Source organism: Urocitellus parryii, chromosome 11 (genome assembly GCF_045843805.1).
Source record: "Urocitellus parryii isolate mUroPar1 chromosome 11, mUroPar1.hap1, whole genome shotgun sequence".
In the NCBI taxonomy this organism is placed as follows: Eukaryota; Metazoa; Chordata; class Mammalia; order Rodentia; family Sciuridae; genus Urocitellus; species Urocitellus parryii.
In genome coordinates, this window is record NC_135541.1 from 116,184,554 (window position 1) to 116,199,647 (window position 15,094).

The following is a 15,094-nucleotide window of genomic DNA, read 5'->3' on the forward strand; positions in this document are numbered from 1 at the left end:
ATCATATTTCCGATTCAGCTGCCTCTTGTGAACCAAGCGGTTGTCCTCCATACAGCCAAGTTCAAGAGACATAGACCTGGACACCTGTCTGGTCTAGAGGTAGGGGATTTTCAGAAGTGAATAGTACTTCAGGGACATTTAGTCTTCCCCAGTCACCTGCTTGCTGAGAGCCTTGATACTTTTCAGTCTCTCTTCTTTTGAAAAGAAGGCAGTCTTCCAAATTCTTTCTGATTCTACCCTAGGGCAACTTGAAATGGGGTATGTGTGGGTTCTAGAGTATCGGGTTTAGGGATCCCTAAACCCTGCCTGGTAATACATAAGCAGGAATTGCTGGAGATGGCTTGGGTATTTGCAAAGGGGCAATGCATTGCTGGATCTGCCTTGACAGAACTTGGGAGGAGAGATGAGACAGTGGGGAGACAGAGAGAACCAGAGACAACTGGCCTGGCAGCTTGGAGATGGGGTGATTGGGGAATGGGCAGGGGTTTACAGGAAGGGGAACTGCACAGATAGGGAGCAGAAAAATTCGGGAACCCTTTATCCTTTCACATTCTTGGCCATACTTCTGAGCATGTCTGAGATGTCCTGTTTACAGATAGATTTAGATCTTCAGCAGGGCACTGAGCCTGGCACACTTTTGCCCTAAGGCAGGGGGCTGATGAGGTTGACCCGGAAAGGGTGCTCCCAGCCTGGGGCTCCTTTAGCTCAGCTTCTTGCAAGATGCAGAGGGACAGAGGCAACCAGTTGGCTGTATGGACTGTGTTGAGTGATATTATTTGCCCTAATCTGGGAGCCAGGAAGCCATGCTTAGACTTAGCCTTCACCAGAGAGGTGGAAACCGTGAGGCTCTGGCAATGGCTCAGCCCATTCAAAAGCAGCTGAGATTTCAGAGAGAATCTGGAAACAACTTCTGATTAGGGTGGCTCAGGCAGGAAGCCAGGGGAGTACTTAAATCCAAAGCCAAAATTGTAGCCGGTACCCTGCTCAAAGTCCCAGGGCGAGAGGAAGGGAGCTTTCTGTTCCAAGGATTTTGCTGCAGGGACGCTTTGTTCTTTTTTGTTCATGTCTCTTGTCTGAAACCTTGTTTAAGGCTGGAGTAGGGCACTTGTGATAAATATTCACCAGTGGCTTTGGCTTGGGGTGGGGAGGTGAGCAGGGATGCTGTGGTTGGTAGAATCGCTGAAGCTCTATGATGTAAATCATTCCTACTGTGGCTCTTTTCAACTGTTAACCTGATATTAGTGGCTTGGAAGTAGGAGAAAGATTCAGTAGCAGACCGTTGTAGTATTTCCACAATTCAGATAGAATAAAAGTGAATAGCCTCAAGAGCTGAAAGAATAGAGAACTGTAGTAAGATAATCAAATCAGGATGAGTTTTCCGTACTTACCACCTTTGTTTTAATATAACTTATTTAATTGTAAGCTTAAATACTTTACTTTTAATCAGCGACTGCACTCAACAATTGACTTGCAAAATTTAGGACCACGTCACCAGGTGTTAGTCAGCTTTGCGTCACTGCAACAAAATCCCTGAGATAATTAACTTCAGAAGAGGGAAGAGTTTTGTTGGCTCATGGTTTCAGAGGTTTCGGTCCATGGTTGCCTGGTCCAGTTGCCTTTGGGCCTGTGGCAGAGCAGCACATCATGGCTGTGAAGATGCTCACCTCATGGCAGGTAGGAAGCAGAGAGGAAAAAAGGAAGAGAAGGAGCCAAGGTCCTAATGTCCCCTTCTAGGGCACCTCTCGTGATCTAACTTCCTCCCTCTAGCTCTACTTTCTAAAGTTTTCACGTGCAGAGTACAGTGGCACCCACTTACAATCCCAGGGCCTTTGCAGTCCGAGGCAGGAGGACCCCAAGTTTGAAACTGTCCTCAGCAACTTTAGTGAGAACTTGTCTCAAAATAAAAAAAATAAATATGTGGAATGTAGCTCCGCGGTAGAGCACCCTTGGGTTCAATTCCTAGGACCACAAAAAGGAAAGGAAAAGAAAGGGTGGGTGGGGGAGGGGAAGAAAGAAGGAAGAAAGGAAGGAAAGAAGGAAAGTTTTCACCCTCTCCCAAGAGCACCGTAGGCTATTCACCACTTAGCCCTTGAGAGACACTTATCCAGGCCCTAGCAACAGTCAAGTGGAAGACTGGGTATACAAGTGCTGCCTCAAGTGTGGGGATCTCAAGATAGTTCTGATTTTTGTCTGTATTTCCGGAGAGACACAAACAGCCTGAAGTGTCTCGTCTCCATTCCTCTTCCGAGTTCTGCCTTTTGCATCTCTCCTCAGAATTGCCAGGGCTAATTATAATTCCTTTGGCCACTGACAAATTAGGGAGGTAATTTACATCTCCTTGGGAACCAAGGCCACTCTTGGATAGTCATCAGAAACCTAATTTATGATCCGTAGAATTTCTATGAATTTGCCTCCCAGGGTATCCATCCTTGGGAATTTCATTTTAGAGACTCTATTTTTTTTTTCCCATACTGGGAATTGAACCCAGGGGTGTTCCACTATTGAACTACATCCACAGCCCTTTTGAGTTTTTATTTTGACAGGGTCTTGCTAAGTTGCCCAGGCTTGCTTTGAACTTGAGATCCTCTTGCCTCAGCCTGCCAAGTCACTGGGATTACAAGTGAGTGCCACCACTCTGGCTCCTGGAGACACTTCTGAGTCCTTGCTGCCTCGGTTCATTCTCTGATTCTCCACTCCAGATTTAGGAAGTCATCTTCTAGCCATCTTTTCTTAATCTCCAAATTCTTAAATCCGTTGGAATTCCAGTGAGTTGTCTAGGCAGTCCTTTTCGAGTAGTGCTTACCTAGACATAGCTACATAGAGATAATAAATGTAACGATGTCCATTTCATTCCAGTTATTCCACAGCCCCAAACTGGGGTGACTAGGGGAGGGAACTTAATTTTATCTTCAGACTCACTGGAACAAGAGAGTTGGAGTAATTACCTATTATCCTTCCAGAGTTAGAAAACTACTAACGTCGATGTGCACAGGCTGTGGGCTGCAGTAGGCAGGGGACTGGATCAAAACTTTAACCCTGGTTCCAAGCTTCCTCGAGGAGCCTTCTCCTGGATTGTCACCCTGATTTGGTGAGAGCCTGGGAAACCCTGCTCTGGAGTTCACAGTCTCCATCTGTCCAGCCCATCTGGAATAATCATTTCGTTTATTCCTGGAGCGTGGAAACAAACCTGATGGCATTCCCTTGCTGCTGCTTGGGCCAGGAAGGGTATGCTGAACGGAAGTGGGGTGGTGGGAAGGAGAGGCGGCTTTGGGAAATCTTGAGGAGCTTAGGTGTGGCCACTGTGCCTGTTGCAAGAGAGTGAACAAGATGGCCATTGGCCACCCCTCTGTGACTGTGGTCCTTGGTAGCCATATGGATGCTCTGGAAAAGACAAATGGCATGGGACACCGTGCAGTAGGAAGAAGACTGGAGCCCTTGACAAAGGCCAGAAATTAGGCCGAGGAGGATGGGGCGGAACCCCTAAGCGAGATAGATATTGGTGGGTCCTGAATGGGCTTTTGGGGGATAGAAAAGAAGGAAGAAGAAAGGAAAATTGTAAGAAATATTTGTGGGTGAGCCATGTTCCCCTCCCCAGATGTGCAGAGGAGCCTCAGTTTTGGAGTCAGACAAACCTGAGTTCATAATTACTTAACTCCCAGAATCTCCATGTCTTCATCTGTGAAATGGAAGTCGATGGGATTATTTTGTGTGATGTGCATATCACACAGCCTGGTGCATAGCGGGTGCCCAGCAAATGGTTGGTCCACATCCCTAATCTATAATTTCATCTCCTATAAGAGGACAGGCCTGGAGGCACAGAGCTAGCCACAGAGGTGGGAATTGGAGGCAGTGGGAGGTCCACAGGGAGGGGGATGGAGCAGGAAGAATGAAGCCTTGGGATTGAGCATGGAGACTGCGTCGTGTGGATGAAGGAGCATGGGATGTAGGAAACAGCAGGTGTTGAAGTAGGAGAACTAGTATGCTGCCCTTCTGGCTCCTGGAGACACTTCTGAGGAAGCCTGGAGTCACATGCAGTTATTAATATTGACAAGAATTCTCATTAGTAATAGTGATACTAATAATAACAGGGAGTGCCTGAAACACAAGCTTGGCAGGGTCCTGGATGAGCTTCCAGAGTCCTTGGGGCCACCTCCCTGGACCAGGGTGTGTCCTCTTGTGCCATTCCCCTTTGACCTGCTCTCAGTTCCTGGAACTCAGGAGATACCTGCTGCCCTCTGGGCCTAGAATCCACCTGCGGTGCCCTCTGAAGCATTGGCTGTGACACCAGGGAGGCCTGGTGGGTCATTCCTAAAGTCTTAGTGTCTTTGCTTTGTTCAGGAATATTCAATGGGTAGCTAAAAGCAGGATTAAAAGATTTGGTGTCTCTGCCTCTATTTGCATCTGTCTCCTTTGCTCTGAGTCACTTTGGATTCCAGGGACAATAAGTCTCATTGGCAGATATCCTGTGACAAGCCATACCTCTAGGTAATAGCAACTTTGTTATTCTGATAAAGGCCCACCTGGTCAACCCTAAAATAATGATAGACCAGACCTTACCTGATCAAGATCAACTGCTTTGGCAGATGTACGAATCCTCCAGCTAGACAAACCCCCAACCCTTACCCTCATACTCCTTTCTATAAAACCTCAAACTCACTGTCAGACCCTCGAAGACAGGGCTGAGGATGTGGGTCCACTTTTCTTCCCAGCATAATACACTGATTAAAAATCTTTCCTGCGTTTCGTCATTACGTTTTCTCTGTTTGGTTTTGTTTTTGGAGGCGGGGACAAGTGGCTGAACCTGATTTGTTGGACCCCAGAATCAGGCCTCTGGTCTAGGACTCTGGTAACATCCACACAACTTTCCCAAAGCTGAGGAGAGACCTTCCCCACGGGGTGCACATAGCTTTTCTTTAATTTCATGGGAATCAATTCGGCATTGAAAATGGGTTCCTCCAGCTCTCTGCAGACCTACACCCTATCTGGGGACTCTCCTCCTGTCATCCCCTGGTCTTCTGCCTGTCTGCTTGCAGCATTTTGGCCCTTTATCTCCAAAGGCTGGGATTTGGGCTCCCAGTGCCTGCTCTAGCCTCGGCCCTCACCTTGCCTCAGCTCCTGGACCAAGTCCATTTTCCTTGCAGGGAGAGCTCCCCTACCTCCCTTCTCCTCCTCTTTCCTGGCCCGCCTCCACAGGAAGCTTGGCCTGGCCCAGTCCCATTATCTCAGTCTCTCCCTGCTTCCAGACAAGGGAAAGGGTGTGTCCTTTATTATCTATGTCCTTCCTCATCTCCCTCAGCCTGGACTTCCCCTGAGAGGAGGGCCCTGTCTCTTCCATTCTGAACATCGACTCCCTTTTGAGCTCAGAATTTCTCTTTGAGTGGGGTGTGGTGGCGCACACCTGTAATACCAGCTACGCAGAAGGCTGAGACAGGAGGATCAAAAGTTGGAGGCCAGCCTTGGCAATTTAGCCAAATACTGTCTCAAAAAAAAAAAAAAAAAAAAGAAAGAAAGAAAGAAAGAAAGAAAGAAAGAAAGAAAGAAAGAAAAAAAGAAAATAAAATAGAAAATACTGGGGATTAAGTTCAGTACAGAGTGTCCCTATGTTCAATCCCCAGTGCTGAAACATCAACACCTGTTTGAATTGGTAGAGAAAAATTGGAGTGATGGATAGAGTATGTACTAGAGCCTCTTATTTCATTGTGGGGTGAATAAAAAAAATAAAAATTAAATAAATATGTATATAAAATATTTTATTTTATCACTGCTTGTGATGACTTCAGGTAGATGGTGTGGAACAAGCCAAACATCCTCCTAAATCTCTCTCTCTCTCTCTTTTTTTTTTTTTTTTTGTACTGAGGATTGAATCCAGAGGCACTTTGCCACAGAGCTACATCCCCAGAACTTCTTAGTTTTTTATTTTGAGACACGGTCTAAATGGTTCAGGCTTGGCCTTGCAATCCTCCTGTCTCAGCCTCCAGAGTGACTGGGGTCATAGGAGTGCACCACCATGCCCAGCCCAGACTCATCTCAAAAGTGCGTGTGCAGCTTGCTTTCCAGGACAGTGGACAGTCTGAGCCAGGCGGGCCTGTGAATCAGTCCCTAGTGCTCCCGCTCTTCAGGTGAGGGCAAGCTGCCATGTCGACGGGCGGGTCATGGTGTCCCTGTGCCTCTGACTAGTCGACTCTGTCAAAGCTCTTTCCTGTACAGAATACAGGTTTCTCACTGATGGTTTGTTAAGAACCTGAGGAGATGCCATGTTCTGATCAGTGCTATTAAAAAATCGAGCAACAGATCCTTGGTCAGGAGCCTCACCTGCTATTATAACATTGTTCCTGGGGAGAAATCGGATTCCTTCCTCTCAGTAAACATGGGCCTTTCCAGGAATGGAGCACTCAGCCTGAGACAGTGAGGGGCTAGGAGTCATATCCCACCCAGCTGCCCCATCTTCCTACTTAGCCACCTAAAATCTGTATGCCGATAACACCCATATTTAGGCACCCAAGCCAGGGCTCTCTCTTACATTTCATGCTTGTCTGCTTGGATATATATTGATTGATTGGTCCAAAGGATGGAACACAGTGATACTCTTTTTTTTAATATATATATATATATATATATATATATATATATATATATATATTTTTTTTTTAGTTGTAGATACACACAATATCTTTATTTTATTTTTATGTGGTGCTGAGGATTGAACCCAGGGCTTCTCCCGTGCTTGGCGAGTGCTCTACTGCTGAGCCACAACCCCAGACTGGTACTCTATCTTTTGAGTTACATCCCCAGCTTTTTAAATTTTATTTTAAAGACAGGGTCTTACTAAATTGCCTATGGTAACTTCAAACTTGGGATCCTCTTGTCTCAGCCTCCCAAGTCACTGGGATTATAGGAAATTGACCAGCTCTGCTTACATATTTAACAGACAGCTGAAATTTAACACGTCCCCAAAACTACCTTGGATCAACCGCAAATTATTCCACTGTCTCCCCGCTCTCAGTTCATGGTGCCTCTGTCCTTTACCTCCTCCGACCACATGCAACCAGTCAGGAGGCCTTACTGACTCGGCCTTCAGAGCAGGGCCAGAATCCAACCTTCTCTCCCGTTCCCTTGGGGCTCCCAGTCGCCCCTCATCTCTTGGGTGGGTTGCAGCAAGGACGCCCAGGCTGGTCTCTATGCTTCCTTTCTGCCTGCGGTTTATTCTCAAAAGAGAAGCCAGGGTGATAGTTAAATCATTTTTTTTTTTTTTCTGCTCAAGCCTCAAAAATGACTTCTCAATGTCAAGTAACTTACACTGGTCCCCAGGCCTTCTCTGTCACCTCTCTGACCTGATTTACCAGTTGTCTCTCTCTAGTTTTCTCCACTCCAGCGACTGGATCGTTTCTCCAGCACCTTAGGGCCTTTGCCTTGGCTGTCCTCTTTGCCCAGAATGGCTCTAGTCCAGACTCCCCAGTGACTAAATCCTCGGTTCTTCAAATCTTGGCTTGCCTGTCTTCCTCTCGGTGAGGCCTATTACAGCCACCTTATTTACGTTGACCTTAAATAATGGTACAAGGAGACCCACTGCCCTTAGGCCCCAATTTTTTCTTTAATTTGCAGCACTCATTCCCTTCTAACATGGTCTATAATTCATTTGTTGTGATCTTTGCTAATGGACTCCTTCTTCCCCTCTCCTACCGGTTCTACAAGGAGGTAGCACAAGGCAAGAATCTTGGTCTGTTTTATTCTCTATTGTATTTAAGCTCCTAAAAAATGCCAGGCATGTAGGAGGCACTCAATAAATATATATATATTTTTAATTCCCTTCCTCTCCTGCGGTACTGGGGATTGAACCCAGGAGCGCTCTACCACTGAGTTATAACCCCAGCTCTTTTTTAAAAAAATTTGAGACAGGGTCTCACTAAGTTTCCCAGGCTGGGCTTGAACTTGTGATCCTCTGCCTCAGCCTCCCAAGGAGAATAAATATTGTGTTAAAGAAAGAAAAGGGTTGGGGGAGTTGGACCACCTGCAACAGGAGTTAATCCCCAGGTCATGGCCCCTGAGAAGGTAAGACATTAGTGAGAAGCAGCCCAATCTCTTCATGGATGGTGAGAATTTCCTAAGATGTTCAGAGGGTGGTCGAAGTCCAGCCTTTTGGTTATCCTGCCTGGAAAGGAATTGCCTGACCTGAGATTCCTAGCTTCCTCATTGGAGGGACGTCTGAACAGTAGCCATGTATTGTCCACCTGCACGTTCCTCACCCTCTGCATTCACTTAGTTAGAAGTATGTTTTGGTGATGCATTTTTACACATGTGAGTAGTAGAACTGGGGTATTAAACCTGATCCTTCCAGAAGCAACCAGTCTCCCAAGAGATATCTTTAAATGCATTTGGAGAAATTTAAAAATGATACATACAATTGTTGACTCAGCTCCCTGGAAAGTGTCCATGCGATGAGATCATTCGGGGGGGAAGGCTTCTGCAAGTAGGAGTGCCTGGGGTTGTGCCCGTAATCATTTGCTTAGAAAGCAAGATAGATCAGTGAGTACATGCCAGGGCTGGGAGTTAGGGAGAAGATCCTGGATAAAGAGATAAAGTGCATGAGTAAGACGTCACGTTCAGGGGACAGACAGGAGCCCAGTCTGGAATGCAGAGAGTGAGTGGGCACTGCTGATAGCTGTCACCTCCATCTTAAGGCCCCTGAGAGCTAGGGCTGGAGTGAGGAGAGGAGTCAGGTGTGCCTGCCCACCAATATGCTCCCAGCAGGCCATCTGGCCCCTGACCAAAGGCCCTTACTTCTGCTGCTCACTGCCCACTGAAGCCTCATCCCTCCAACACTCCAGCTTTCTCTCCATCTTCCCCAGGATTCCCCAAAGCAGACAGTGCAAGAGAACTGCTCTTCTCTTCAGTGTACAGAGCATGGTTGATTTAGCCCTGCAGGAATGAGGCCACTCTGATGGTAGCATTGAGGGTGTGCTGGCCCCAGAGGCAAAGAGAAGTGGTAGTGATGGATGTTTGTGCATCCCTCAAACTGATGGTTGGACAATCTCCTAGGGGGCTGGGCAGTGAGGGGGGAGTACAATCACAGGGGACAATGATGGCCAGATGGACACAGCTTCTAGGAATAGACATGACAGATCATAGAATTCTTCTCTGCAGTCCTAGGAACAGTCCTGCCCCATGGCCCAGACTCTCTGCTTTCTCCTCCTGCATGGAACCCATTCACCCTGGGAAGGATACAGGATATCTGCAGCCCAGAGTGGCTGGATATCCAGAAACATTGCCTGTTTCAGCCCTGCTCCAGCCCTGTGCTTGGTTGCCCCTTGCTAGCAGGTACTGGTCTATAATAAGAAGCACCCTCCTCACTGTCCAGCAATGGTGACTCTCTCCAGCCTCCTAACTCTGGGGCAGCTCCTCTCCACTTACCCCGGAGGAACAGTCATGGCATCTAGAAAACCAGCTCCTTTTGCAATGAGTAATACACTGTGGCTTCTGTGTCAGACCGTACCCACCTGACCAAGTCACTGTCATTGCTTGGGAAAACCCCCTTAAATAGCATCAGAGGCTCCACTTGGGCACTCCCTGTGGGGCCCTGAATGCTGTCGGGGTAGGCTTGAGGTGGAATGGGTTCCGGGGGAGGGTTGGGATCAGGGACAGTTCCACATGGCTACTGAGGCAGCTCGAGCACTCCCCACCATTATGAATCTTGGGTTCTGAATGTTCCAGAACTTTCTAAAAATTGGTATGCAGCATTCTGGCCAGATGACAAAGGAGCTGACCAGGACACCGTGACCCTGGACCAGTTGGGGTTGAAGGTGCTGTGGGAGGTTCTGTCCACCCAAAGATATCTTGCAGTCCCTCTGTCCTCAGGTTCATGTTGAAGGACCCTGGCAGATCTGCAGTGTGAAAACCTGCCTGATTATAAGCACGTCCCCATCCATTGTCCTAGCTGGGAGTGGAGTCAGGGCACAGGATTTTTTTTTTTTCCCCACAAGTAAACGTCCGTTGAGATGATTAGGTTGACGCATATAAAATCACCTCTATGTGACTCATTTTTAAACTTGCAAGAATGACAGTTTTCACGATTCATCCCAACATATGGTGAAGCCTCCAAATGTTTGCTCTTTTTCAAGCCCCTGTTCCATGATAATTAGGGACGAATGAGCTGGGCTTGGTGGTGCACGTCTGTAATTCCGGCAACCTGGGAGCCAGAGGCAGCAGGAGCCTTGACAACTTAGTGAGACCCTGTTTCAACCTAAAATTTAAAAAGAGTTGGGGATGTGGCTCAGTGGTAGAGCACCCCTGAGTTCTATCCCCGGGACCATAAAAACAAATACATAAATAATATAAATATAAATAAAGCAATGAATGAGCTCTCCACTTCACCCTACGATGCACTCTTCTGTGGGTACATCAGGTTTGTGTGCATGGCACCACCATCTGCCTGGTTGCTCAGGTCAGACACCCAGTGACATTCTTGACCCTCCTTGAACGGAGGCTACCGAGCCCTGCCTATTCTAGCTCCCATATATTTTTTCCTGCACCCATCCGCTTCTTTCTTCTCCCTGTGTCCATCTTGATTTCAAGCTACTGTCATTTTCTGCTAGGTTGGCTGCAATTACTTCCTCTTCCTGCTGCCCGTCTCCCCACTTTAATCTATTCTCCACACAGCACCAGAGTGATTTTTTTTTTCAGAAGTCTGATCACGTCTTTTCCCTTCTTGAAGCTCTTTAGTGGCCTCCTTTTACATTTATAATTAAAATTTAAATCTTAACCATGTCCAACGAGGCCCTCCTTGACCTCTGCTGTTGTCTCCTCCCAGGGTCCCTCCTGCTTATTACCCTCGGGCCATGGGGACTTGCCTCGTGCATTCACAGATGCCAAGGTCTTTCCAGAAGGGCTCCACACTGCTGGCTCCTCAGAGTGCAGGCACTTCAGACTCTTTGTTTTAGTAATTCTTACTCTCCCTGCTGGATGCAGCTTGAATGTCCTGTTCTACACTGAGCTAGAGCCTCAGCCCTTTCGATTTTTTAGTTTGTGACAAGACCTTGCTAAAGTTGCCCAGCTTGGCCTTGAACTTGCAATCCTCTTGCCTCAGCCTCCCGAGCAGCTGGGAGGACAGGTGTGCATCACCACCTGCAGCGCCCCTTGCTATTCTTGCTCAAGGATTTCAGTTATTTTCTTCTACAGAGCTTAGCACAATTTAAATCAAACATTTGTGCTTATTCACTCAGTGTCTGTCTCTCCCTACTTGATTGCAAGCTTCCTGCGTGCAGAGATGTTTGTCTAATGGACAGATGCATTCCCAATGTCTCTGGCACCTAGTAGGTGCTCATTAAAGGTGGGCTGAGAGAATGAACCCTGAGGGACAGACAGCTCAGTCTTTCGGGAAATCAGGGTCTACTGTCCCAAGTTTGACTTCAGCCCTCTTGTGCTGTGCTACTCCTGAGCTGCAGTGAGAACTGGGGGGTTGCTGTTAGTCATTGGTGGGGTTGGAGGGTTCTCAGATTTAGGAGATAGATGGGAATTATGATAGAATAAAGTTCATGATTAAGCTGGACTGGACACCTGTAATCCCAGCTACTCTGAGGGCTGGGGCAGGAGGAATAGTCAGTTCAAGGCCAGTCTGGGGAACTTAGTGAGACCTGTCAGGTCGGTGGCAAACGCCTATCAATCAGCAGGATCTCCTGGATAATGCCTGTCAATCAGCAGGGTCTCCTGACCAATCCTGGATCTTAGCCAGTTCCCCCAACCAACTCCAGTGGGACAAGGGACCCTAGAAACACCTTTTCCTGTCCCAAGCCCTTCCCTTCCTGCTGTAAGCCCCATAAAAGTCCAGTCCGGTCGAGCTTCCACTCGGTTTCTCCTCAGACCCTCCTCCTGTCCCCTCTGTGGGTCTGATGGAGTTCTGCCAGGGAGTGATATCTCAATAAAGCCTGTTCAGAGGTCCTTTTAAATCTGCCTCCTTTGGTCACAGCTTGCCTTGCCTGATCTTACAAGACCCTGTCTCTAAATAAAAGATAAAAAGGGCTTGGAATGTGTCCCAGTGGTGAAGCACTCCTGGATTCAATCCCTGGCATCCAAAACAAACAAACAAACAATAAAAAGGGAGTGTAGCTTGGTGGTAGAGTGTCCCTGGGTTCAATCCTCAGTATAAAAAAAAAAAAAAAAAAAAAAAAAGTCAGGGGATGAGTCCTTATATTCAGGCCTGCCCTTGACATTTATAATTATAAATCAAGCTAACAAATTGTTACCTAAAATTATTATTTTTTTAAATAAACGGCAAGGTCAAGTTTAGATTCAGAAATCTTGGACTCTTTGGGGTTTCATACCAAAACTTGATGGTGTAGGAAAAACGAGTCCCTTGCTTCAGGCCCTAAGAGAGAGACCCCTTCTCTTTCCAGACACATCTCCATCCCGTACCATGAAGGGCCTTGGGCCCACTCGTGTGGCTACTCTGGACTTCATCCAGGTCCCTCTTCAACGCTATCCTCAGACCTTAGGGTAATAGGTGGTTTGGCCCGTCTTTGGAGGATGAATCCAGGCCAGGAGTCCCCAAATTACCATTTGGAGAGAAAATCCTAGGATCCTGGATTCCTGGAGTGTGATCAGGTCGGGAGGGAGCACCGGGTGGGTGTCCCCTTGGTGTGCTGCCGGTGGAGCAAAGCCAGAGCAGGCCTCTGTAGCCCCAGCCAGAGCAGCCGCCTTCTCGCTTTGGTGTGAGGTTGATGCTCTCTGTGCTCATGGCCTTCAGAGACAGCTGCACAAGGCGAGGACTGACAGGCATCCTGTGGCGCTTGTCCCTTGGGGCACAGCCTCCCGGAGAAGAGGCTCTGCATTAGCTGTTGTCTGGATTGGCTGAGGCTCTGGCTGCTAATTTTGGCCTTCAGTTTTGAATTCCCTCTCAGGCGAGTAATGGATAGCTCCATCGTCTCCTGACTGTCCAAGCTTCAGGCCAGCAGGTGAGCTGAGAGCCTCAGTCCTCCCCTGCCTTTCTTGTCCTTTTTCCTGGAGTGGCCAGACCTGTGGTCAGTCCTTCCACCATCTGCATCTCTCATGTTCTCATTCAGAGACATGCTGCACATGGGTGTTCAGGGCTGGCAGGAATCAAGGCTCTGCGTATGTTTAGGATTGTTAGGAATTTTTGGAAAGGTTAGGCTGTAGGGTTATTGTTACTGATAAAGCTTCTGCCCTTTCACCATTTTCCCTGGGGACCCAGTTGGCCCTCCCCAGGGGCAGAGGTCTCCCAGGACAGTATATGCCTGCGAGCTCCTGCTGGGGGCTGATTGCTCATTGGCATCATTTGTTGATGTGACTGTGAGCCCTTTGAGGACAGGGACAGTGATGCTACTATTTAGTCATCTCTGAAACTCTGTTGATGCTGATAATTAGCAGGTGCTTACCTAGTAAGCAAATGCTTACGGAATGAACAGACGGATGCCTTTCCTGTTCTACAGATTTCTGTTTAAACTTTTCTTTTTTTTTAATATTTCATTATTTTATTTTTGGAGGGTACTGGAATTAAACCCAGAGGACCTCTACCACTATGCTACATCCCCAATCACTTTTAAATTTTATTTTGAGACAGGGTCTCACTAAGTTTCCCAGGCTGGCCTTGAACTTACAGTCCTCCTGCTTCATTCAGCCTCCCAAGTAGCTGGGATCACAGGCACACACCGCCTGCTAGGCTTGGTATTTTATTTTATGGAACCAACGGCTGCCTCTGACAAGATGTCCTACAATTCTACCCTATTCCCCACCCCTCGCCCCCACCCTGCAAAAACAAAAAAGAGTCCGTGGTCCCAGCTAGTCCAGTCGAGCTTCACTGTTGGCAACTGAATCTTCTCTGAGTAGCCAGGGAACAGAAAACTGAAAAAAATACTTCCACTCAGGCCCCAGGGTCTGCATCCCCACGGTCTCTGGCTTTGTCCTTTCTGTGACCTGACTGGTCAGCATTTTCTTTGGGCCTCTGAGCTACCACAACTTTCTAGTGAATTCTTTATTTACTTTAGTTAAGACCAGAATTGATTTCTGTTAAAGAAGCTTCACTGATACAAATGTTTCCCCACTCTTATTCTCCTTCTCCTTCTTCTGGTACTGGGGGTTGAAACCAAGGGGCGCTTGACCACTGAGCTACATCTCCAACCGTTTTTATTATTCTATTTTGAAAGAGGATCTCCCTAAATTTCCCATGCTGGCCTTGAACTTGTGATCCCCTTGCCTCTGTCTCCTGAGTGGCTGGGATTAAAGGTGTGTACCCTAGTGCCTGGCTGTTCATTCATTCTTTAATTTATAATTCATTCTTAATAATGGAAGGATCTGAAGAATTGTCTGGGGCAGGAATGGCTAATAGCTTTCATCTCGATTCCTAACTTTAATTGGTTGGTAGGGGTAACTTGAGAGTTACATCTGGGCTCAGTGGGAAAAGTGTGTCATAATTAATTAGTTGCATCTGACATAGCCCTGGAAAAGCCAAAGTCTGGATGTATGTGCTGGGTATTTGTCATTCCTAATGCAACTTCCTACCTGATTTGAAAAGTCTTCAGTCTAGGATCTTGCTCTGAGATGGTTTTTCCTTAAGCATGTTTATGAAACAGCTGAATGAACTAGGTACATTCATTGAAATTGTATAACATTCATTGAAATTGTATATTTGGTTGACTTCATTTGCTAGAAAGTTCTTCTCTGGTAGTGGGGTACAGTGTGAGAGGCTGGATTGATTGAGATAAACTAAAGCTAATTCTGACTTTTCCCACTGACTAATTATGTAATTTTAGGGATGTGGCAATCTCTTTGGGCCTCAGTTTTCCACCTACAAAATGAAAGCAAACAAACAAACAACTTAGCTTTTTTTTTTTTTTTTTTTTTTTTTTTTTTTTTGTGGCACATACCTTTAATCCCAGAGATTTGGGAGGTTGAGGCAGGAAGATCACAAGTTCAAGACTATTGTATTGGGAAAGTTAGCAAGACCCTGTCTCAAAATAAAAAAAAAATAATAAAAAGGGCTAGAGAAATGGCTTAGTGGGGTAGCACCCTCAGTGCCAAATACTTAAAAAAAAAAACCAACCCAAACCCCAAACCAAAAACAACAAAAAAACAAAAACAAAAAAAA